The 25,757-nt window shown below is 36.5% G+C and overlaps 1 long non-coding RNA gene across 2 annotated transcripts; it reads right to left on the minus strand.

Annotated features, from left to right (window-relative positions):
- LOC131249281 (uncharacterized) lies at nt 1-23,075 on the minus strand. Of its 2 annotated transcripts, XR_009172787.1 has the most exons (4): nt 22,907-23,075; nt 1,182-1,276; nt 756-996; nt 1-675 (listed from the first exon to the last, which is right to left on the minus strand). It is a non-coding gene; the product is annotated as an uncharacterized LOC131249281 (long non-coding RNA). The 2 variants fall into 2 exon arrangements; XR_009172786.1 differs by having other exon boundaries at nt 1-996.
- Between the last annotated feature and the right edge of the window lie 2,682 nt (nt 23,076-25,757).

Consider the following 25,757-nt stretch of genomic DNA (forward strand, 5'->3'; position numbering starts at 1 on the left):
TTCATTTATTCAATCAATTACAATTACAATTACAATAATGCTGAAAATACAAATCTTGGTGAGTCTGTGTGCACTCGGATATGGCCAGGTGCATCCTTCATCCACCATATAGATAGAAAATGGATGCGAGTATCAGTAGTCCACCTGCACATCCGACAGCTATACCGATAACTTCTCCTGTGCGTCTTCTGTAATTATTCGAGGGCGAACCACCACTAGAGGACTCTGCAACATAAAAACAAAGAATCAGCCAATTGAAGAAGGATGAAAACTACTTCCATCTGTGGGAAGACCTGCATTAAGGAGAAATTTTGAATGTCCCTTCACATCAAGCATATACCAGTTATGAGCCTTTTTGCCGACTCATGTAAAGTAAAAGGATAGAAAAACTAGAACCCAAAATTATAAGTTGAAAGCTGGTTTTACACCACATGTAGACCACATGGCAAAAAATTTCAAACAACTAGAGGATCAAGTAGATCACCTTCAAACCCAAAACTCATTGACTCCAAAAGATATTCATGATATCTAATGGCAAGAGGCGTGTCAAGATATCAATCGAAGACTATTGATCAAAGAGATTACATGGGGTCCTCATCTTCAACAAAAGTACGGTCTTTGGTATGAAGACTTCTGATCTGATGGAGACCCTGTGCAGATGGGAGGCATATGACTCTACTTGTATGTGGCGGTAGGAAGACTATTCATCAGTAGTCAATTGGTGAATCAAGATGGCTCTCTCAGTGGTATATGACTCTTACTGTACATGGTGGGACCTGTTTGGTTTAAAAACCACAAAGAGGTGAAGCTGATGGCCAGTCCAACTAATCCACAGGCTGTTGCCACCACCCAAAACATCCATGAATTCTAATCAAGATCAACCCTATAACATCATTGGAGATCTAACCATGAGGCACCCTCTATCATCACATTCACATAATATGTAAAATAGAAACAGATCAACGCCAAATGGCAAAGATTCTTCTTGCCATCAACCTGTTGAAAATTAATTCCATGAAATTAAACCACGGTGCTAAAATTCAGCCTCAAACAAACAACAATAAAATGACCAGATATAGTGATTGAAACATTCAACCAAAAGAAACAGTTCAAAAATAAATAACACTTAGGATCAGCTGCCCCAAACATTGAGAGTGTGTCGGTGCAGTAGATCTCGTCACCTAGGATCAGCTGATAGAAGATATTGGTCGAGAATGGCCCATTGCAAGATGAGGCTCACTAGATGAATAGTTTGTCACCCAAAGGCATGCTCCACCTGTCACATTGCTAGGTTGAGCAAAAGATAGAAGTTCCTTCCACTCATACGTCATATAATAACTCAAAAGGGAAATGGTTCTCAGATCCATACCATCTTGCCTTTCTCCCATTTCCATGCCAAGCACCAATAGGGACTAAATCAAGATGTGGGCAGCATAAGTGAATGTGCGTCTGTATTGATAAATAATTAAAAGATTACATCTAACCACGTGTTGCAGTGCAAAACTGTTTGCAATCAAAACAAGAGATCACCCAAATCACTCTACTGATTTTTTGCAGAAAGAGTTACAAAATATGGAAAAAATCACTAATTGATTTGCAGGAAAACAATTAGAAAACCAAAATTCTACAGTTTTTGCCATCGCCAAAGGACAATGCCTGGGCTTGAAATCTAGGCCTGGTACCTGATAGGGCTGAACCCAGCAAGCAACAGATTGTCTGGATTATTGCCGCCCTGAAGGAGACTTCCAATCATATGCAAGGATTATCCATTCATTGGTTTCTATGGAATACATGATCTTTGGTAGCACAGCATGTGACCGGTCAGGTTTTGCTACATGTATTTTCTGAGAGATGATAACTAAGATATAAGCAACAACATCATAAGTATTTTCTGAAAAAAGGTGATCTGGTTGAAAAAAGATGCCTAGTATTTAGATATTTTATTCAACCTTGCCTGGTAGCAATGCACCACACGGTCCAAAGATTGTATCAAGATTGATGTCAGGCAAGCACCTACTCACAAAACTTTTATCAATCAATCATGACAAAAGCATTACATTTTGATTAGCTTGATTTTTAGTTATAGATAGAGAGACTGAAAAATACATTTAGATCCCAGGAATAGTTCATTTTGATTGACGCATGAGGACTGAATTTTAGTCATGCTAGAACTGATTAACTAAAGCATTTGGTGAGAATTTCATTCAAAATGACGCAATACCCAAGCATTGGCACCTGCATTGGAACCACGAAATGTTCATGGTGGGACCTGACTGATGGATGGCACTACGTGAAAAATGGAAAAAAATGACGGATTTAGAGACGGTTCTAGACCGTCTCTAAAATTGCTTGGTTTAAAGACGCTTTAGAGACGGCCGTAAACTCTCTAAATTTTTAGATGGCCCTTGACCGTCCTTATTATTGTCTTAAAAATTTGAACGTTGACAAATCATTTAAGACGGTCAAAAACCGTCGTTAACTGCAGATAAAAGACGGCCATTGACCGTCGGGAATAAGAGACGGTCCCTGACTGTCTTATATGGCAAAATTTGAGACGATCAAAGACGGTCCCTATTAGAGACGGCCATTGACCGTCTCTTACTAGTACTTTAAGACTGTCAAGGGCCATCTCAATTAGAGATGGTCGTTGGCCGTCTTTTCCTGTAAGTTGACTGTCAAAGAGAGACTGTATTAGGGACGGTCCTTAGCAGTCTCTATTTAAGACTGTCAATGACCGTCTCTATTAGAGACGGTCCTTAGCCGTCTTGTTATGATTATTTGAGACAGTCAAGGACCGTCTGCATTAGAGACGGTCCTAAACCGTCTCTAATGCTCAAGTCAAACAATAAGAATATAAGAAATTATGAATTTCCAAAAAAAAAAAACAGTTAAAAAACTTAGAAAAATGACTAACAATGTTTAAGAAAAAAATTTAGATTTTGAAAAAAAAAATATAATTTTATAAAAATCTAGATTTTGAAATAAAAATTAAAAACTTTTAATAATGTTGATAATTTTGAAAAAAAAAATTCGATAAGAAAATGATATTTTGAAAAAAAATTTTAAAAAAATTAAACAAAATTGTAAAAAAATTGTCAAATTGCAAAAAATATATATTTTAAAAAATAAAATTAGATTTTGTATTTTGAAAAGAAAAATTAAAAAGTTGTATAACAAAAGTGATATTTAAAAAATGATATTTTGAAGAAGAAAACTTAAAAAATTAAGCAAAATTGTAAAAAAATTGTCCAATTGCAAAAAATATATATATTTTAAAAAATAAAACTAGATTTTGTATTTTGAAAAGAAAAATTAAAAAGTTGTATAACAAAAGTGACATTTAAAAAATGATATTTTGAAAAAGAAAATTTTAAAAATTAAACAAATTTGTGAAAAAATTGACAAATTGTAAAAAATATATATATTTTAAAAAAGAAAACTAGATTTTGTATTTTGAAAAGAAAAATTAAAAAGTTATATAACAAAAATGATATTTAAAAAATGATATTTTGAAAAAGAAAATTTAAAAAATTAAACAAAATTGTGAAAAAATTGACAAATTGTAAATTATATATATATATATATATATATATATATATATATATATATATAAGAAAACTAGATTTTGTATTTCGAAAAGAAAAATTAAAAAGTTATATAACAAGATTTCAATAAAAAAATGATATTTTGAAAAAGAAAATTTTAAAAATGAAATGAAATTGTTAAAAAATTGTCAAATTGTAAAAAAAAATATATTTTTTTTAAAAAAAAAGAAAACTAGATTTTGTATTTTGACAACAAAAATTAAAAAGTTATATAACAAAAGTGAGATTAAAAAATGATATTTTGAAAAAAAAAAAAAAAGAAATTAAACAAAATTGTGAAAAAATTGAAAAAAAAATAAAAAAAAAAAAAAAAAAAAAATAGATTTTGTATTTTGACAAGAAAAATCGAAAAAAAAAAAAGGATCTATACCAAATTGAATGGATGTGGCCTACAATACACAATGTGGGATAAAAAACATGTAAACGTGAAAAGAAAAAAGAAAAAGAAAAAGAAGAAGAAGAGTGTTAACTCGATGTTAAAAAAAATATATACACGTTTAAGAAAGAGGAGTGCAAATCCAAGTTCCTCAATACCTTGGTAAAAAAGAAAATGGTCTAAATTCAATGGTAATATCAGATGGTTGAGATTATCCAATCATTATGATATTAAAATAAGTGTTCTACCCAACAGAATAGATGTGCCCTTCAACCCAAGTGCAGACCAAAGAAGATTGAAGCATATAGATGTTTAAAAAGAATAGTACAAGTCAATGTTCCTCAGGATAGTAAAAAAGAAAATGGTCCAAATTAATCCAACGGCAATTTCAGACAGTTAAGATCATCCAATCAGTGTGACCTTTGGAGAGGGTACAGGTATGCCAGGTGTTGCCAACATTAAGAATTGGTACCAAATGCATACATTAGTATAGGCCATTCTCATGTTATCATTTTTCGGATATTAACTCATCTCCAAAGCAATGAGATGTAAACTTGCACAGCTTAGATATAGTTTAAGCTGCTTATTAATTAAAAAGGAACTGGAATATAGTTAATTAAGTCAAATGGAATCTCAAAAAAAGAAAAAAAAAAAAAGACGACCAACATCCATCCAATCGTACCAAGTCTACCAATCAAGTGGTAGAGATTGTTCCATGAAAGGCATTCACAGCTCTCCACCTATCCACAGTCGGCCCCCACATATTAGCTCCAAGGACTCCAAAATAGTAAAACATAACACATAAGTCTCACTAGAAACCATAGAACTTGCAGAAACACAAGACATTGACACAGACAGAATTTTTTCCAAATGGAATCAAATTAATATCAGAGGTTAGTTTCCAAACACCACTAGTAGAATCGAACAATCTTTAACAAGAAAACAAAATCAAACCCTACAACCCCTGGAATTCAACATACAGCCTCATCAAAACAACAAAATTCAAAGGTGAAAAAATCATTATAAGAGCGATTTCATGACCCACCTGAGATTATTGAGTTCTTATGATTTGAAATCACATCCTAAATATATGATGGAAAAATATATGGACGATGTCGATATACATAAATATATCAAGGTGGGCCACACACGGTTAGAGTAACACCCATGAAGGAGTTATCTAAATAGTGAAATGGTGCTATAAGGTCACCTCTTGGGAACTTCCCATGAGGTTAATCTGTGTGCGCCCTACCATGATGTATGTAGAACATCAACACCATGCATTTGATGTGTCCCATTTAAGTCCAAAAATAGTTGTATACAAAACTCAGGTGAGCCATAGCATCTAAAACTATTTGAAGACATCCCTAAAACATATAAAAGCATTCAATTGGTGGGGCCCACATGAGTTTTGGATGTGTGTGAAACTTGGGTTGACTCCTCATCCAAGTGGGACACATGTATAATGAGTGGGTTGGATCTATGAACCACATCTAGGTGGGCCCAATAAATGATTATGAATGTTTTAATGGGAGGGTAACCCTCTCAACTATAGTATGTGGTGTGGCCCACCCAAGTCATGGATTGACTTTATTTTTAAGGTCGTGGCCACCATGGAATGGTGCATCTGACTGACAGGGCAAATCCCAAGTTCAAGTGGACCCACCATAGAAAAGAGTGGGATAGTGACACCCACTATTGAAACCTTCTTAGGGCCTGCCGCGGTGTTTATTTGAGATCCAACCTGTTTATAAGTTAATACAGACATGGATGCAGTTGAAAATTGGTCTGACCCCTCATCCAAGTGGGACACACATAATGAGTGGGTTGGATATGTGAATCACATTTAGGCAGGCCCAATATATGATTATGAATGTTATAAGGAAAACCCTCCATTATATTATGTGGTGTGGCCTACATTTAGACTGATGTTTGTGTTTTTCCTTCATTCATATTTTTTTTTTGATATTATGAACATGTTGGATGACAAATAAACATTACTGTGGGCCCAAGGAAGGTATCAACGGTGGAAGTCATTATTCCACACCGTTTTGTGTGGCATGGTCCACTTGAATTATGGATTTACCAAAAATTTGGGATCAACCCACACCATTCATCTATTTTTCGATATCATTTTATAGAATTATCCAAAAAATGAATCATATCCAAAGATTAAATGGACCACACCACAAATAAGGGGAACGAATTAGCTCCTCCCCTACATCATCCAATGGCTTGTGGTTGGTGCTGTGTGGGCCCAACCATGATGTATTTTTACAAATACATGGATGAAGGGAAAAACTAAAATATCAACTTGATCCAAAACTTTAGTGGCCTCCCAAAAATTTTCAATGGTAGACGTTTAGTTTATATTATTTCCTATAATGTGGTCCACTTCAGATTTTTATAGGCCTCAATTTTGAGCTTATGTAATAAAATTATATGTTAAAATGGATGGATGGAGTGGATAAAATGAATAAATCATGGTGGGCCTCACAGGATTTACTTAGTACGCTTGGGATCAGATTGGCTGTTCGCCCAACACCTACCAATGGCTGGTGGTCGGTGCTCTGTGGCCCCACCATGATGTATGTGTTTCATCCATGCCGTCCATATATTTTTTCCGATAATTTTACATTATGAGACCAAAAATGAGATATATCCAAATCTCAAGTGGACCACATTACAGGAAACAATGTTGAATGAGCATCGACCATTAAAAACATTTTGGTAGCCATAAAAGTTTTGGATCAAGCTGATTTTTGTTTTTTTCTCTTCATCTGATCTTGTATGACCAAATCAACAGATTGGATGTCAAATAAACAGTACAGTGGGCCTTTGGAGGAATTTAATGGTGGATATCCAATCACTATTGTTCTCATGTGGTGTAAACCACCTGAGATTTATATCCCTCTAATTTTTGGCATAAACCTCTAAAATGATCTTTAAAAATGAATGAACGGAATGGATGAAACACATACATCATGGTAGGGCCCACAGAGCACCGACCAGCGGCCAGCCCAAACTTGGGCGGGCGCTCAAAATAGACCGCGCGCGCCCATCTTTCATTCCCTCCCTCTCTCTCTCTCTCACCCCTGCTGTCCCTCGTCGCCCTCTCTCTCTCTCTCTCTCTCTCTCTCTCTCTCTCTCTCTCTCTCGCGCGTGCGCGCGCATCCTCTCTCTCTCTCTCGGTCCTCTCTTCACCGCGCCGTCTCTCTGTTTCTCTGTCTCTCTCGGTGCTCTCTCTCACGCATCCACATGAGGTATCTCTCTCTCTCTCTCTCACTCTCTCTCTCTCTCAATCTCAATACCGATTGAAATAATTTGGGGATTTGGGGATTTAGGGATTTAGGGATTAAGGTGGGCCCTACTGAGTTTACTCAGTACAATAAGAGCGTACTGAGTAACTCAGTATGCAATCCGATTTCCTCTACAGCATCACCATGATCTATGGCCCCACCATGATGTATATATTTTATCCATGCCATTCATCTATTTTTACAGATCATTTTAGGGCTTTATCTCTCTCGAAAAGCCTTTTGGAGGACATGTGTGAGATGGCCATGCATGCTTATGAGAGTATCAAAGTTTCCCTTTTGCAGGCTTGTTCCACGAAAGGGGTTTGATACTCTGGCAGAGTTTAGTGAATGATACACATGTACACAAACATCTTTCAAGTAGCAGATTTTTTCTGAAATTAAAAATTCTTAGAACTCTGTTGATGTGGCCACTGGCTTTAAGATGGAATGTAAAGATCAGAGATTTGGACATCAGCAGTATTTATGCATTGAATTAGTCGTAATCTTTGATGTAATATTGACGTGTGGATTCTCTGGTATTAGTTCATAATATAGATGCCAGACAGGCAAAGCTTGTTATACACTGACAGCTGCAAATATTTAAACTTATCTAATGTGTTTTGTGATGTGTTCTTATGCAAAACCAAAAGAAAATGTCATCTAGAAAGTTTCATATATGTACTGATCAGGTAAAATATTTATCTTCCTTTAGAGAGATTGTGATACTTTAGCTGATTGGAAATGAAATTTCATGAAACATGATGAAGCAATTGCATCATAAGAATTCCAAAGTGCTGTATTTCATTTAAAATAAAATAAAATAATTCGTTGTGGTTAGGAACATATAAGGTGTGTTTAGATGCATTATTGAACTGAATTGCAGCTATTAGTCTAATAGAGTGGAAATTAGACAAGTTGTGATTTCCTCAACAACTGTTTGGGCTCCAAATTGTGGTTATGTTGCTTCCAAGTTGGACTTGAATAAAAAATAACTACCAATTTTGTGGGTTGCTTCCTCATCATGAATTCTAGAAAATGTCGATTACTTTTGCCCATTCCTGTAGATTAATAAAGTGAAATTTCACAATTAACCTTGTGCATGATTTTTGTGTTTTAACCCATCATAGAGGTAACCCATTGATTGGACAATTGGAGTCAATGAGGATGTTGACTGGATGGTATACGGGGCTTCATACCAAATCTTAGTATATTGCTGATGAACAGGATCATTTCTATTTCCTACACATTTACACTTTGATTTTCAAATAGCCGATGAGTTAGAAAGGCCCATTGCTTGGTGATCTAGACTGTTGAGATGGGTTTTCATCGTGGATGGTCCATGCTTCCAAAATTTTCCCTACCAAAGATCCTACCTCTTAAAAGTTTCTACTCCTTTTCCTATTTGCTTTGAATTGTGTTGGAACTAAGAGATTCTTTAGATACATCTATTTAACCTTATTTTCATATGTTCTATTTGACTGCAAGAGATGATATCCAAGCCTGAAATTGGACAATCACAAAGGTTTTATACATGAAACAAAGCTAATTTTTCCCTTCCTATGTTGCTTTACTATTGATTCCAAGTAGCTTTTTCTTTCTTCTTTATTTAGTTTTTATAATGATTTGTATTTTTTAAAAAGGTTTCTGGGATATCAAGCAGATAAATATGGGTGGACCAGCATGATTTTTTTGAGGTTCTATATTTTTCTTAGCTCCCTATTGATCTAGCATATACGGAAACATGACCACTTTGATTGCAGTAATTTTAGCCTAAGGAGTATTATGTGGGTTTTTTCTATTATATGTAACAGAATCTCATTTGAGTGCTTTTGCATTTATCAGTTCTTCAAGTCTGTGTAATCATTTGATGTGAATCCATTTGGATTCTACTGTAATAATTTTTCTATTGTCAAGAAGGAAATCTCATATGGGTTTCTCTCCTTTTGAACTTTCTTTGATTTGGTGAAAATCAATGTGACTTTAGGATGATGTGTGGGCTGTTTTCAATTGTTTTGGGATGAAAAACCAATGAAATTTGGGATGTTCCTAAGCAGTTTGATGCATATTGGTTGAAAAATGAAGTGTTGTGCAGATTTATTATAATTTTTTGTGGTTTAGATGATGGAATCTTGTGTGGGTGCTTTTGCATTTATCAATTCTTAAAATTTGTGGGATTACTTGATGTGAATCAATGGGAGTTTTTGATGATTAGTAGTTGCTTTTGGGTGTTCTTGGACTGAAACCAATGGAATTTGGGGCACTTTCAAGTTATTTGGACTTGGCATAATTAATGGAGTGTTGTACACATCATTTATGTTACATGTAAGCGAAGCTCATGTGGGTACTTTTGCATTTGGCAGTTTTTGAAGTTTATGTGATCATGTTATATTAATTGATGGGAATTTAGGATGATGGGTACTTGTTTCCGGGATTTTTTTTTTTTTTTTTTTTTTTTTTTGGGACCAAAATAAAGGGAACTTGGGATGTTCTCAAGCAATTGGATGCATATGTATTGACCCAGATGTTCTTCATACTTGGATTATCTAAAAAATGGAGTGGTCATGTAGATACTTTTCTTTTTATTAGTTTTTGAAGTTTGTGTTTATTTGATGAAAATCAATGGGAGTTGAGGATGCCGGGTACTTGTTTTCAGGTGTTTTGATTGGAACTAAGGTAATTAGAGGCTTTTTCTAGTTATCTGATGCACATTGATTGATTTTAATATTTTTCAGATTTTAATGATTGTATTTATATGCATGTGGTGTCCTCAGGTCTTACATGAACTAATTTATATGCATGTGGTGTCCGCGAATCTTACATGAACTAATACGACGCCCCAACTAGATTATGTGGAGCAAGAAAGAAGTTAGTTTTCTTCCCTTTACCATTGTTCTTTGATTGTTAATCCATGCAACGATTATTTTTTTATGCCATAGGTCTTGGCACTTGCTATTTTTCTTAGAATTTATTAGTTTAATAACCTAGCTATGTAAACTATTAGACTTTGTTTGATAAGCATAAATATGAATCACCTACTTTCTTCTTTTTGCTAGGTGGCATCAAATCTAGATGTCGTAACAGATGTGTATGATTTCCTCCATTTGCTAAGCACCATTTCTAATGAAAAAGAAGTAAGCAATGAATGTCTAGGTGCAGATGCTGATGAAAAAGAAGTAAGCAATGAAGTAGGCCGTTCAATCTGATCAATCTACTCCCTGGGGAGGTTGGAAATCAAATGATGTGTACAACAATTCAGGTATGGTTTGCACCAATTCAAGAGACTGTACATTAAAGGGTACAATTAGCCTAGCATACAAGTTGAGACGTTTCCATGTATGCTGATAGTTGCTTTGTTTCTTCAGGATACATTCCGTGGAAGGGTGTGTGAGTGTCCGTTGGTTCAGGAAGTGGAGTTTAAGAGAGATGTTTATAGCAATTGTCAAGGTAAACCTCTCTCTCGCTCTCTAGGGTATATCCTATCTCTGTATCTCACACACACTTTCTTATATAAGAAAGTGAGTTTTTAGGTTGTAGAAGGGTGTCCTATTTCATGGGATTGCTACTTACTAGTTTTACTTCTTTTCCATTACTCTTACCACTATGTTATATGCAGGTACCTATGGTCTCCTATACATTTGTTGTATATGATTACTTGGAACTGAACGTGCAAGCCTTCATTACTAGCTATAGTTGCTAGATCCATCTATATGATGGATGAATGGAATGGTTTATTTGAATGTAAAACTATCATGATATGTTCGTGTGATGTCTGGACAGTCTCTGTAGGTATTTCACACCCTTTTATCATACTTATCTGCAAAATGCACTTATCCACAATGCCTTCAAATTGATTTTGATATATTCTTTGGTGACATCAAGATCTTATATATATGGCTTTTATCATTTATGCAAAACACGCTTATATATAGTGTTTTCAAATTGATTTTGAAACCCAGCATTGTTTCAAGAAGAACCTTCATTTTGTTTCATGAACAGAGGATGGACAAGTAATGAGCTTTTTTGTTGTATTAGAAAGAAAATTTGTTAAAAGATGTCTGAGTGAGGCACATGGCATAATTGTGAGTCCATCTCTCCATATGTCACATTGGTTATATATGAAAAGATCATCAACTATCTACCCTGTTTCAATCTAGAAAAAAGAAGCAGTATTTGGTCTAGCTGGATGTATCTGACTAATAAATTGAACCTTACTGATAAATTGGAAATTTTTTATTTAGTAAATATTTTCTTGATTTTTTCTTATTCCTTATATTGTTTTCCAGTTATATTTGTGTTGGTTTCAGAGTACAGGTAGCAATAGAAAGTGTTGGTCGATTGTGGCTTATAGACAAAGGGATGAGTAACCAACAATACGAATATGGGAGGCCTTCTCCAGGTATCCAGATGCTTTTAGATATAATTATGTTGTTTTTAAATGTATTAGCTCGAAATTGATGGAGTAGACCCGAATGTGCGTCGGAGCTATCCGGATGTTGAGCGGGGGTCCCTAGAAGGTGGGAACCGCTGTTATGACCATGATGAAGCTGTTCATTTTCTATGGACAGCATTGGAGTGGCTTGGCCATTTGGACAGGCCATGTTTATGTATTTAATACAAATTGATCGAGTAGACCCAGATGTGCGTCAAAGCTATCCGGATGTTGAGCGGGGGTCCCTGGAAGGTGGGAACCGCTGTTATGACCATGATGAAGCTGTCCATTTCCTATGGACAGCATTGGAGTGGCCTGACCATTTGGACAGGCCATGTTTATGTATTAACTTGAAATTGATGGAGCAAACCCGGATGTGCGTCGGAGCTATCCGGAAGAGCGGGCTTCCCTGAAAAGAGGGAACCACTATTATGACCATGATGAAGCTGTCCATTTTTTATGGACAGCATTGGAAGGGCCTGGCAATTTGTGTCGAATGGCCGTGTTTATATCTGTATTTGAAGGGACCATACCCTTAACCTAAACCAAAACCTATGACCTAAAACCTTAACCTATAACCTAAACCTCAACCTTAACCTAAACCTAAACCTAAACCTAAACCTATAGCCTAAACTCAAATCCCTAAACCTTAACCTATAACCTAACCCGATCCCGAACCTGAACCCGATTTCCTAAACCTAAACCATGACCCATTCTCAAATCCAAAAACCTATAACCTAAACCTAAACCAAAACCAAAACTTATAACCTAAACCCGAACTCATTCTCAAATCCCAAAACCTATAACCTAAACCCGAACCCATTCTCAAATCCCAAAACCTATAACCTAAACATAAACATTAACCTAAACCTATAACCTATAACCAAAACCTATAACCTAAACCCGAACCCATTCTTAAATCCCAAAACCTATAACCTAAACCTAAACCTTAACTTAAACCTATAACCTATAACATAAATCAAAACCTAAACCTAAACCTATAACCTATAACCTAAATCAAAACCACATTTCCCTAAACCTTAACCTAAACCTATAACCTATAACCTAAATCAAAACCAAAACCAAACCTAAACCTAAACCTAAACCTAAAACCTAATGTATTCTCAAATCCCTAAACCTAAACCTACACCTAATCCAAATCTAAACTCCCTAACCTAAACCTAAACCTAAACTTGATAACCCAAACCTAAACCCGATCCTGAACCGAAACCCGATTTCCTAAACCTAAACCTTAACCTATTCTCAATTCTCTAAACCTATAGCTTATAACCTAAACCGAAACCAGAACCTATACCTTAACCTAAACCTAAACCTAAACCTATAACCTATAACCTAAACATAAACCTAAAACCTAAATGTATTCTCAAATCATTAAACCTAAATCTAAACCTAAACCTAAACCTTAACCTAGACCTATAACCTATAGCCTTAACCTAAACCTGTAACCTATGGCCTTAACCTAAACCTAAAACCTAAATGTATTCTCAAATCCCTAAACCTAAACCTACACCTAATCTTAATCTCAACTCCCTCACCTAAACCTAAACCTAAACTTGAAAACCAAAACCTAAACCCGATCCCGAACCCGAACCCGATTTTCTAAACCTAAACCTTAACCTATTCTCAATTTCCTAAACCAATTGCTTATAACCTAAACCGAAAGCTAAACTTATACCTTAACCTAAACCTATAACCTATAACCTAAATCAAAACCACATTTCCCTAAACCTTAACCTAAACCTATAACCTATAACCTAAATCAAAACCAAAACCAAACCTAAACCTAAACCTAAACCTATAACCTATAACCTAAACCTAAACCTAAAACCTAATGTATTCTCAAATCCCTAAACCTAAACCTACACCTAATCCTAATCTAAACTCCCTAACCTAAACCTAAACCTAAACTTGATAACCCAAACCTAAACCCGATCCCGAACCCGAACCCGATTTCCTAAACCTAAACCTTAACCTATTCTCAATTCCCTAAACCAATTGCTTATTACCTAAACCGAAAGCTAAACTTATACCTTAACCTAAACCTATAACCTATAACCTAAATCAAAACCACCTTTCCCTAAACCTTAACCTAAACCTATAATATATAACCTAAATCAAAATCAAAACCAAACCTAAACCTAAACCTATAACCTATAACCTAAACCTAAACTTAAAACCTAATGTATTCTTAAATCCCTAAACCTAAACCTACACCTAATCCTAATCTAAACTCCCTAACCTAAACCTAAACCTAAACTTGATAACCCAAACCTAAACCCGATCCTGAACCCAAACCCAATTTCCTAAACCTAAACCTTAACCTATTCTCAATTCCCTAAACCTATTGCTTATAACCTAAACCGAAACCAAAACCTATACCTTAACCTAAACCTAAACCTAAACCTATAACCTATAACCTAAACATAAACCTAAAACCTAAATGTATTCTCAAATCCTTGAACCTAAATCTAAACCTTAACCTAAACCTTAACCTAAACCTATAACCCATAGCCTTAACCTAAACCTGTAACCTATAGCCTTAACCTAAACCTAAAACCTAAATGTATTCTCAAATCCCTAAACCTAAACCTACACCTAATCCTAATCTCAACTCCCTCACCTAAACCTAAACCTAAACTTGAAAACCAAAACCTAAACCCGATCCCGAATCTGAACCCGAATTCCTAAACCTAAACCTTAACCTATTCTCAATTCCCTTAACCTATTCTCAATTCCCTAAACCAATAACCTATAACATAAACATAACCTAAAACCTAAATGTATTCTCAAATCCTTAAACCTAAACATACACCTAATCCTAATCTCGACTCCCTAACCTAAACCTAAACCTAAACTTGAAAACTCAAACCTAAACCCAATCCCAAACCCGAACTCGATTTCCTAAACCTAAACCTTAACCTTAACCTATTCTCAATTCCCTAAACCTATAGTTTATAACCTAAACTTAAACCTAAACCTTAACCTAAACCTTAACCTAAACGTATAACCTATAGCATAAACCTAAACCTAAACCTAAACCTAAACCTAAAACCTAAATGTATTCTCAAATCCTTAAACCTAAACCTAAACCTTAACCTAAACCTATAACCTATAGTCTTAACCTAAACCTATAACATATAACCTAAACCTAAACCTAAAACCTAAATGTATTCTCAAATCTCTAAACCTAAACCTACACCTAATCCTAATCTCAACTCCCTAACCTAAACCTAAACCTAAACTTGAAAACCAAAACCTAAACCCGATCCCGAACCCGAACCCGATTTCCTAAACCTAAACCTTAACCTATTCTCAATTCCTTAAACCAATTGCTTATAACATAAACCAAAATCTAAACTTATACCTTAACCTAAACCTATAACCTATAACCTAAACATAAACCTAAAACCTAAATGTATTCTCAAATCCCTAAACCTAAACCTACACCTAATCCTAATCTCAACTCCCTAACCTAAACCTAAACCTAAACTTGAAAACTCAAACCTAAACCCGAACCCGAACCTGATTTCCTAAACCTAAACCTTAACCTATTCTCAATTCCCTAAACCTATAGCTTATAACCTAAACTTAAACCTAAACCGTAACCTAAACCTATAACCTATAGCATAAACCTAAACCTAAACCTGTAACCTATAACCTAAACCTAAACCCAAAACCTAAATGTATTCTCAAATCCTTAAACCTAAATCTAAACCTTAACCTAAACCTTAACCTAAACCTATAACCTATAGCCTTAACCTAAACCTGTAACCTATAACCTAAATATAAACCTAAAACCTAAATGTATTCTCAAATCCCTAAACCTAAACCTACACCTAATCCTAATCTCAACTCCCTAACCTAAACCTAAACCTAAACTTGAAAACCCAAACCTAAACCCGATCTCGAACTCGAACCCGATTTCCTAAACCTAAACCTTAACCTATTCTCAATTCCCTAAACTTTTATCTTGTAACCTAAACCTAAGCCTAAAGCTATACCTAAACCTGTAACCTATAACTTAAACCTAAACCTAAAACCTATTGCTTATAAGCTAAACCTAAACCTAAACTTAAACCTAAACCTTAACCTAAACCTAAATGTATTCTCAAATCCCTAAACCTAAACCTACACCTAATCCTAATCTCAACTCCCTAATCCAAACTTAAACCCGATCCCGAACCCGAACTCGATTTCCTAAACCTAAACGTTAACCTATAACCTAACATAAACCTAAACCTATTACCTGCACTTATAACCTAAACATAAGCCTAAAACCTAAACCTAAACTTAAAATCGAAATGTATTTTCAAATCCTTGAACCTAAACCTACACCTAATCCTAATCTCAACTCCCTAACCTAAACTTAAACTTAAACTTGATAACCCAAACCTAAACCCGATCCCAAACTCAGACCCGATTTCTTAAACCTAAACCTTAACCTTAACCTTAACCTATTCTTAATTCCCTAAAGCTATAACCTATATACTATAACCTATAACTAAAACCTAAACCTATAACCTAAGCCTAAACCTTAACCTAAACCTAAACCAAAACCTATAACCTAAACCTTAACCTATAACCTATAACCTATAACCTAGACTTATAACCTATAACCTAAAACCTAATCCTGAACCTAAACCTAAAACCTAACACCTAAAACCTAAAACCTAAACCTGAACCTATTTTAATGATCAGTTTTATTTTTAAAAAGTGTTCACTTTTTTAGAAGAAGTTTATACAATTCTTTATGATTCTGAATTATAATGTTTTGTTGGTTTAATATATTTTTTTTCAGGTGAAAGACACAAAAAGAAAATTGTTGCTAATTTTTTTTCTTTTTTTAGTTATGATGTTAAACTTTTATGTATTTATGTGTGGATGAATGTAATGTGGATAAGATTGCTTGTGTTTGGATGAATGTAATTTATGTTGGATTTATGTAGTTTGGGTTTAGATGGATGTAGTTTATGTTTGGATGAATGTAGTTTATGTTGGATTTACGTAGTTTAGGTTTAGATGAATGTGAATGTGAATATAATGAAATATATTATATAACAAGTGTATATCAGGAAGAATATAATGATGTAACAGGTGTATATTGACCCTCTTATAAGGGACGGTCCATGACAGTCCTTTTGAAGGTCGGTTCATGACCGTCCTTTTTAAGGACAGTCTGTGGCTGGACGGTCTATGGCCGTCCTTTAAAGGCTCATCAGAGACGGTCTACAACAGTCTTTTTTAAGGACGGTCGATGGCCGTCATTTAAAGACTCATAAGAGACTGTTCAAGACCGTCCTTTTTAAGGACGGTTCACGACCGTCCTTTTTTATGATGGTCCATGACCGTCCTTTAAGTAATACGACATGTCAAAATTTGACGGCCCTTGCGACGGTCCATGACCGTCCTTTTTTCGCAGTTTTGGCGTAGTGTAGCCAGCTAGGATCTTAAGAAGGTGCTCCTCAGCTAGCTAGTGTCAGCAAAAAACAGGTACTAAGAGGAATAATAACAAACAGTCAGAGGATAGGAAAAAAAAATACTACAAGAACCCCAAATAAAAAAATATATTTATCAGCTTTTATAGTTACCCAGCCTAGTTGTCTTCACCAGCAGATACACACTGCAAGAAAGAAAAAATAAAAACAGGAATTCCAATTTTTCAACAGGAGAAATTTATTAAAGAAACCAAAACCACAAGCTAGCAAGGTCCCAAGGTTTCAAATAAACGATTCCTCCATATCTCTACAATTTGCATTAGCAAATAAGTCCATAAACAATTTAAATTGAACCATGATCCTAGTGGTGGTGGTAGTATAACCAGCTAATCTTTTGGTATCCTCGTCACCTTTTCTAATTGAAGTATCCTTGCCACGTTGAATGCCAACGAGAGACCTTCGTGCTCTTTTTCTTTTCTAATTGATGTTTTCACTTTCTTAGGCAATTTGATTGGAGAAAGAAAATGCAATCTAAGAAAAAAGCACATACTGGATTAGATAACTGAATCTGGATTGCTGTCACAGTTTCCAATGCTCATAGGTCTTAAAATTACCTCACAAAGCCAATCAAAGGCAAAATTCTTTTAAGCGGAAAATGATAGCCTGCTAGTTGTATATTGAATTCCATGCAACCCAAAATGCTCAGTAGAGATGAATTTAGATGTAAATAAATTCCCATTGAGTAGAATGCCCACTTGCCTCAATTACCATTGTTCCTGATCCTTTGAATAGAGAAACTAGCTCACTCTGCCATTGCAGGCTGGTTCAACAGAGGAAGTCCATTCCACCCAATGCAGAATGTGATTGCTGCATTTTCCAAAGGACACACCCTTGAATATTTGGGTGGAATGATATGAGGTAATTCTGCTTGCAAATAAAAATAAAAAATCGAGCTAGATTCAATGAGAGAGAGAGAGAGATAGAGACTTGTAAATGTTTGGGCCAGGTCACCTGATGAATTGACCACCCTGATGTTTGGGCCAGTCAGTCCATTAATCAGGCTGGTCAATGCATCAGGGGCCCACACACTCATATTCATATATATATCATGTCCATCGAAATGTGGAACATTGGTAATTTTTTTCAAAACCATCCTAAATCATATCGATCCACTCATCAGGGGACCACACTCATCAGACAAGACACATGTACATTGAAATGTGGAACACAGGCAGTATCTAAAATCGTACAACAGCTTGCAACTATCAATTCATCATCATCATCATCTAAGCCTCGTCCCAATTACTTGGGGTCGGTTACATGAATCTGTCCCACCATTTTATTCTATCCCAGCTAGATAAACCAACAATGTCGACCCTGATTAAATTCCCACATACAAATGGAGCTTACCTGCTTAGCTCGTTTCCCAAATACAAAGAGCATTGCATCTATGACATTGCTTTTACAACTTCCATTCGGACCCACTACCGCTGAACAGCTCTGCAGATAACAGAAAATTCAAATGAGACAATAAACACATGAGTGAAGATGGAGTGCACAAAGCAAAATTGTGTGAAATTCACACTCAAGTAACTAGAAAGGGACCAGATCCAGTGCCATTGGAGGCATGGGAGGTACCATGCCCCATGTCATTGCTGCACATGTGATATGCATGCACTAGATCTAAACCGTCATGCTTAAGCAATCAATACAGGAATGTACAAGTAAAATGAATTGGGCCTCAGAGTATAGCTCAATCATTGCGTCTCGTAGATTTGCTTCAAAATCATTAGTTTCATTTTCTCCAAAGACGCCTTCGACCACAAGGGTCACATTCGGCTCATCCTGTACAACTTCATCTAGGTTATTACCACCAAGTTCTTGAACGATCGCGTTGTGAACCTCATTTAAGTTTGGGACACTATGGTATTGTTGAGAACTTGATTCACGTACAGTATACTTAGGTGATACATGCTCCCCATGCATGTTCCAAACCCTATAGCTTGGGTCGAATTCATTTTTCATTAGATGTATTTCCAAATCATCATAAGAAACCGGAAAACGTGCACATCTGCAAGTGGTGCATGGACAAGGAACGGTTTTTCTATCAGGAAGGTTTTCTTGTATAAACTTTGAAAAACTTCTTATTCTAGAAATAAAACGTGGGTCTGGGAAACTTAGTGTCATCTATTCCCTATTCATTACAGCCGGATCTCAATTAACCAAGGGGTCCGTTTTCAATCTACACCTTACCAAAAATTAAAGTTGGAAATTAGCCTCATGCACCATCCTCCTCAAAGTTGGAAATGAAGGAAGTGCCATCAGATGATTGAACCCAAACAGATATTATCTACTAAATACAATGTATTAAGGAGTTTGCAATCATTGTATTTTTACAACAAATTAATAACGTAATTTGTAAGTAAAATCTTAAACCACTTGCATAGATGAAAGTCTCGCATGCAATTCTAATATATAAAGTACTTATAAAATCTTTATTGAATAAACATGAGTATTCACACCCATAGATTTTTATTTTTATTTTTAAATACTTAATATGTCTAAGATTATTACTTTTTCATGCGTACTCATACTCTCCTCCACACACGCCTGAACACTCGTACCTATTTGGTATATATGACTATCGGTATCTCCAAAGCAACTTCGATCATTGAGGAAAATGAATTATTTTAGTGCTTCGCATTCATCTTCACAAATTAGGGGTCAGAGTCATCCTCTCAGCATATGTGTGTGTGTTAAATACTCATTGGACAGTTAAAAATACAAAATATCGGCTGGTCTTATTTCAGCAAACAAGTTCTGTAAATAAAGATTAGGATTGTTCAATCAATCTGATTTTTAGAACATCATTAATTGCACAAGTCTGTCCAGGCCCAGGTAAAGGAGGGTTGATCTAAGGTGGGCGGCTAATCATTGAACCTTTGCCAAGCTAACACGAAAATAAACCAACCCCAAATTGCTGGGACAAGGCTATGATATGCTGATGATGAGGATGAGCATCCAGACTAGATAAACAGAAGATAAGACTAAATTATCATACTAGATGTGCTGGGGTATCTGACACGCTGACACATGCCTGACATGGAATTTCTAACAAAATCAAGCACCCTTGTCAGGTGGGACCAAAACACATGCATGGAGCAGATGGTGAATATGGTAGCAAGAACCTAACATTAAATTGGAAAACATATGCAAAGGAAATTAAATCAGAAGGTAAAAAGGAAGACTTTTGTTAAGCCTTGAAAACAACTATTTTTTTTTATATATAACAAGAGAATCTGCACTAATGGAGGAACCAAGCGTTAAAATAATCTATATGCACAGTATTGAAGCCAACCACAGATAGTTAGCCAATGCAATGGTGGTGGTGCCTTTCTTTTCTCTTTTTAAATAGCCAGTGCCTGTTCTGAGCAGAGGTGCGACTGTTGTGTCCAGGTATACTGCTCTTGTGACCATCAGAGATGGCCTTGGTTGCATGGTTAGCAGAGAAATCAGACGCATTTATCGTTGTGTGGCTTTACTCTTAATGATTCATAAGTTTAGCAACGTGTTCAATGTATCCATTTTGAGTATATCTTGGGTTGATTATCTGGATGGTACTGCAATTTTGTGGCCTACTGGCTTTGATTGATCTCATCTTGCTGAAGGACTGAAAGAAATACACTTAGTTAGATCTTAACCCAATCCAATGTTTCCTACCCCTACTACAAGTCTACAATCCAATGTTTCCTACCATCCATACCACAACAGCCCACTAATTAGCTGCACAAATCCATATACTGCTGTATCATCCGACATATACCTTGAAATTTGAACCCATGACCAATCTCACTCTGTAGATGCAGACTTTTTATGACAATTAACAACTGCAGCGTTATTTCTCCTGTCCTCATTACCCCACTGGGATAGATTTTGATGTTGGTAAACTATGGATTAACAAACTGATCTATTTAGAATTACATGTTTGGTATCTGCCAAGATTACTAAGATGGTTATCAATGGAAATAGTGTGAAAATTCATCTCCAAAGAGGTGGTAAAGAAATTGTTAAATTTGGGTTATTTTCTGGAGTGTCAACTGTCAAGAACATCCAACCCAACATCACCCTACACACTGATACACATACACGTGCAAATAGATAGATATTTTCTTCTGGAAACAGCCATGTTCTTATGGGAAGACTGTTGCTGTAGCATCAAAATGTCATCCGTCATTCAGAGAAGAATACTAATTTAAGATGATAGGAGGAGACTCACAGTGAACCCATTTTTGAGAAGATCATCAGTAAGCACCCAGAAAAACAAATACACGAGAAATTGCTGGATGAATCCAAGCATGGTGGATATATTCATGAGTGGTTCTGCAGTTGAATTGACACATTGATCAACATTTGGATTGACCACAGAACTGCTGGATGGATCTGCTGATGGATCAACAACTGGACAAGAAGAATTGATAGAAAGATTTGTGGATAAATCAAGGGACCAATGGGATTGACTGCAGGCCACCAAAGCTTAAAAATTATGCTTCCTGGAGGCTGACTACAGCCCCAGATAATTGACCCAATAGTCCAAATGCTGAGTGCCCTACACATAAGAAGAGATTTGATTGATCTGATCATTGTTGTGCTATCAGGCACCAAATAACATTCAAATGACACAAAGTTGGTCCTGTCTGACTTCCTATCAGTTGACCTTTCTGATGGGTCCAAGTTCACATGATTCTGGAGCATATTTTGATCAATTTACTGATAGCTTACAGGGTTGTAACTTGATGGGGCACATTAAAAGCCATATTTGGCTGGCTACATGATGGGAGTAAGGCGGTAAGGGTGATTCTAAAGTTAGGATATCTAGAACCAGTAAGTTTCCTAATTGTGGTTTTCTTAAATTTATTCGCAAGTTATCTTAGGATGGGGTCTCTTGTTTAGTCAGAGTCGGTTTTAGTTAGGAAGTTCCTTACGAAATCTTCTTTTTTTTTTTTTGAGAGAGAGAACTGAAATTTTATTGAGAAACCACCAAAGCGGGAAAGAATATAAAGATTAAGAAAATAACCATAAAGAAAGATCAGCGTTCAAAGCTGATTTAACATTAAGCGCCCAATCCGAAACAACAATTCTGACCATATGAATGATTTCCTAAACAGAACAGTCCTTGTTTTGGAAGCAACGGCTGTTTCAAGCCCTCCAAATGTACCCAAAAAAAAACCCATTGCCACAAGTCTCCAAATAGCTTTCTGGGATTTACCCAGCACTCCTCCATGCCAGGCGCACAAAAGCTGATCAATCAACTTTGGCATCACCCACGAGATATGGAAAATGCTAATGAAGTGCTCCCAAACCTTTCAGGCGAAGGGACAATAGATGAAGAGATGGTAAAATTCGGAAAGTTGGTGTTTTAGTTTAGGACTGTCTTAGGTAAACCAAAGGGCTGAGATTAATCAAGATTAAGGGCTGATTTTAGTTATTGGTTTTTCCCATTCTTGGATCTTTTTGCTATATGTAAACATACTACACAAAAGAGTCTATTCTTTTTGCTGAAATGTTTCATGGTTTTTCGACATTCTACTACGAGTCAAAATCCTTGACTTAGAAGCACTACAACAACAACAACAACAACAACAACAACAAAAAAGGGAACAAGGAAGAAACCTGCAACGATAAAAATTTTAAAAATAAAAAACAGAGATTCTATTTGGTGAGGCACAAAATAGAAGCACTACCTAACCCTTCTTCTTCTTCTTCTCCTTCTCCTTCTCCTTCTCCTTCTTGCGGCGAAAGTGGGTTTTACGGCCAAGAGACAGGGAGAGGGTGAGGGAGAGCGGGAGATCGAGAGAGGGCGAGGGAGAGGGAGAGGGAGAGGCTCAGTGCGAGAGAGAGGGTGAGGGCGAGGGAGAGGGAGAGGCTCAGTGCGAGAGAGAGGGTGAGGGAGCCTGGGAGATGGAGAGAGGGCAAAGGAAAGGTCGACACAAAAAAATGTGTCTTGGGAGGTCTGCGCGCCGGGAGAGAAGGGCGGACGAAAGGATTTTGTTTTGGGGGAGGGGCGCGTGACGGACGGCCATTTAAGACATGGTTTTACAACCGTGGGGCCCACCGTGATGTATGTTATTTATCCACTCCGTTCATTAATTTTAAACTATTTTTTTAAGGGTCAATTAAAAAATGAGTCAGATCAAAGCTTTACAAAGACCGCACAACATATTAACAATATAAATTTAATTTTTATTATTTCTTATGGTGTGGTCCGTTTAGACCTTTAATCTACATAATTTTTGGGCTCATCCACTGAAATTATATATCAGAATTGATGAGCGGTTTAGATCAAAAACATATACTCCAATGGGCCCTATAGAGCCCCTTAAGCACCATCAATCTCTAATAAGGGCAGGTGAGGAGGTAAGTTTTAGCCAGGGATGAATTAGGTTTTAGCTACAGATTAAATCTGTAATATAACTATTACAGATTTAATCTGTAGCAAAAACTTTCAAAGTCCGTATCCTTTTCTTAATTTTTTAGTAGCGTATAAAGATTTTTGTTTTGCTGTGTCTTCACGATTATAAGTGTCCTCATTGAAACATTAAGGACACAATCAAAGTTGGTGAACTTACAACTAAGCGTTTCGAATGCTCTAAGAGATATCAAGCTCTTTCTTATATCAAGAACGTGTCTCGCCTCAGTTAAAGTGCATTTTATGTCATCAAACATTTTGATGCACACCGATCCAACACCCACCACATTAAAGGTATTATCATTGCTCATAAATACCTAACTACCATTGCACTCTCTGTAACTGGTGAACCAACTCCGATGAAGAGTCATGTGATATAATACTCCAATATTTAAAATCTACTCATCCTTACAATCATCATATAAGTGTCTGACTATGGATACTAACAACAAATCCACTACCAAAAAAATGGGTAGAGGCTACGGACTTAATCCGTAGCCTTAGCTCTATGGCTACGGATTAAGTCCGTAGCTAGTCCGTAACACGACCGTCGTCGTAGGTGCCATAACGATAGGTCTGGAACCTATGGCTATGGATTTAATCCGTAGCCATAGACCTAAGGCTACGGATTAAATCCGTAGCCTTTTCCCCTGTAGCAAAAAAAAAATAAACAGCTATAGATATATTGTTCACTCCCCAAGTATAGGGTTGTGATGTAGTAATAAACTCGGTAAGACCGAGGTCGAATCCACAGGGACTGATACCTGTACGTTATCTGAAACCAAGTAAAAATAGAACTAGACTAAGATATGATCTAAACCAAATAGAATTTCAGAAATAATTGTGGAATAATTATCTAAAACTTTAAGGAATTCAGAGGAAGGAAACTAGGGATTCAGAGGATCCACTTGTAGAGATCAGGGAAATCTTATGCCTGCATCAAGGGGTATGGAATTCAAACTGAACTTACTTGATTTGGTTTTCAAGAGATGAAATGTATATGAATTAGAATGGATTCCATCATCTAACCATGCCCAGGAGACAAGGCCAACAACAGGATTAAACTAATTACCAACCAATCAACAATGTATGAGGATCAGGAAGGGTACTGTCATCCTACCATGCCCGTGGGACAATGGTGAACAACAGGGCTTCCTGACTTTACAAACATGAAAAGGGGAAAAAGTAATACTCAAAATCATCGCAGATCCATTGTAATTTCAGTCACAACAAACCCTTAAAAATAACTGAAAGTACTCTTTTTAATTTGAACAAAAATCAATATCAGTCCATCTAAACAATAGGCACCAGCAAAGTATCTCCCATCAGACCACAAGCTTCACCTCTTAGCCCTAGCTAAGAGGTTTAGCCACACATTGGCATGATGTGGATGAATCTCTTAAACAAATTAAAAATGAAAGAAAAAAATAAACAAAGCAAAATACCAAATCATCCACTTTTTCCACGTGCCAGCCGTTTCTTCTTTCCTTCTCTTTTGTTTTTCTTTCTTTCTTTTTTTTTTTTCTTCCCCTGACGTGCAGCAGCCTTCCTCCGTTACAGCAGAAAACGCCCTGCCTCTTGTGCACAGCAGCTGCACTCCTCCTGTACACAGCAGCAACCAAAACCGCCAGCCACGTCCCTGCCGCACTTGATCGGATGCACACCAAAAACTCTCCCCTTACACGAACACCTCCTCCCTCCTTTTATCTTTCTTCTCATCCTTGCTGTGGAGTCCTGGCAGGACTCTACTGCGAAAGAACGTCTGGTGATAGGATTGGGCTCTGAATCACGCAGCAGAGAGATTTTCTGCGTCAGAACGTTCGGTGGGACCCACTTTATCTATCATTTGAGAGATCCGTGCCGTCCAACAGCTTCTCCTCAGAATTTCGACCGATCATGGTCTGTTTTGATCCTCTGTTGATGCTGCCCATGGAAGAATTCCTGTTGTAATGATATTCGAACGGTCCTTTTGTGATCGTTGTAGCGGCCACGTATGCGTGCATGGCTGAAAACGGCCAGCATGGTTCGGACAAAATTGAGTCCCTCTACATGATGGACGGACCGGATTGATGATTTGGTTCGCGTCGATGGCCCACTAAGATCGTCCGCAACCTCTGTTACGCAGC

The sequence above is a fragment of the Magnolia sinica genome, chromosome 6 (assembly GCF_029962835.1).
Source record: "Magnolia sinica isolate HGM2019 chromosome 6, MsV1, whole genome shotgun sequence".
Classification (NCBI taxonomy): domain Eukaryota; kingdom Viridiplantae; phylum Streptophyta; class Magnoliopsida; order Magnoliales; family Magnoliaceae; genus Magnolia; species Magnolia sinica.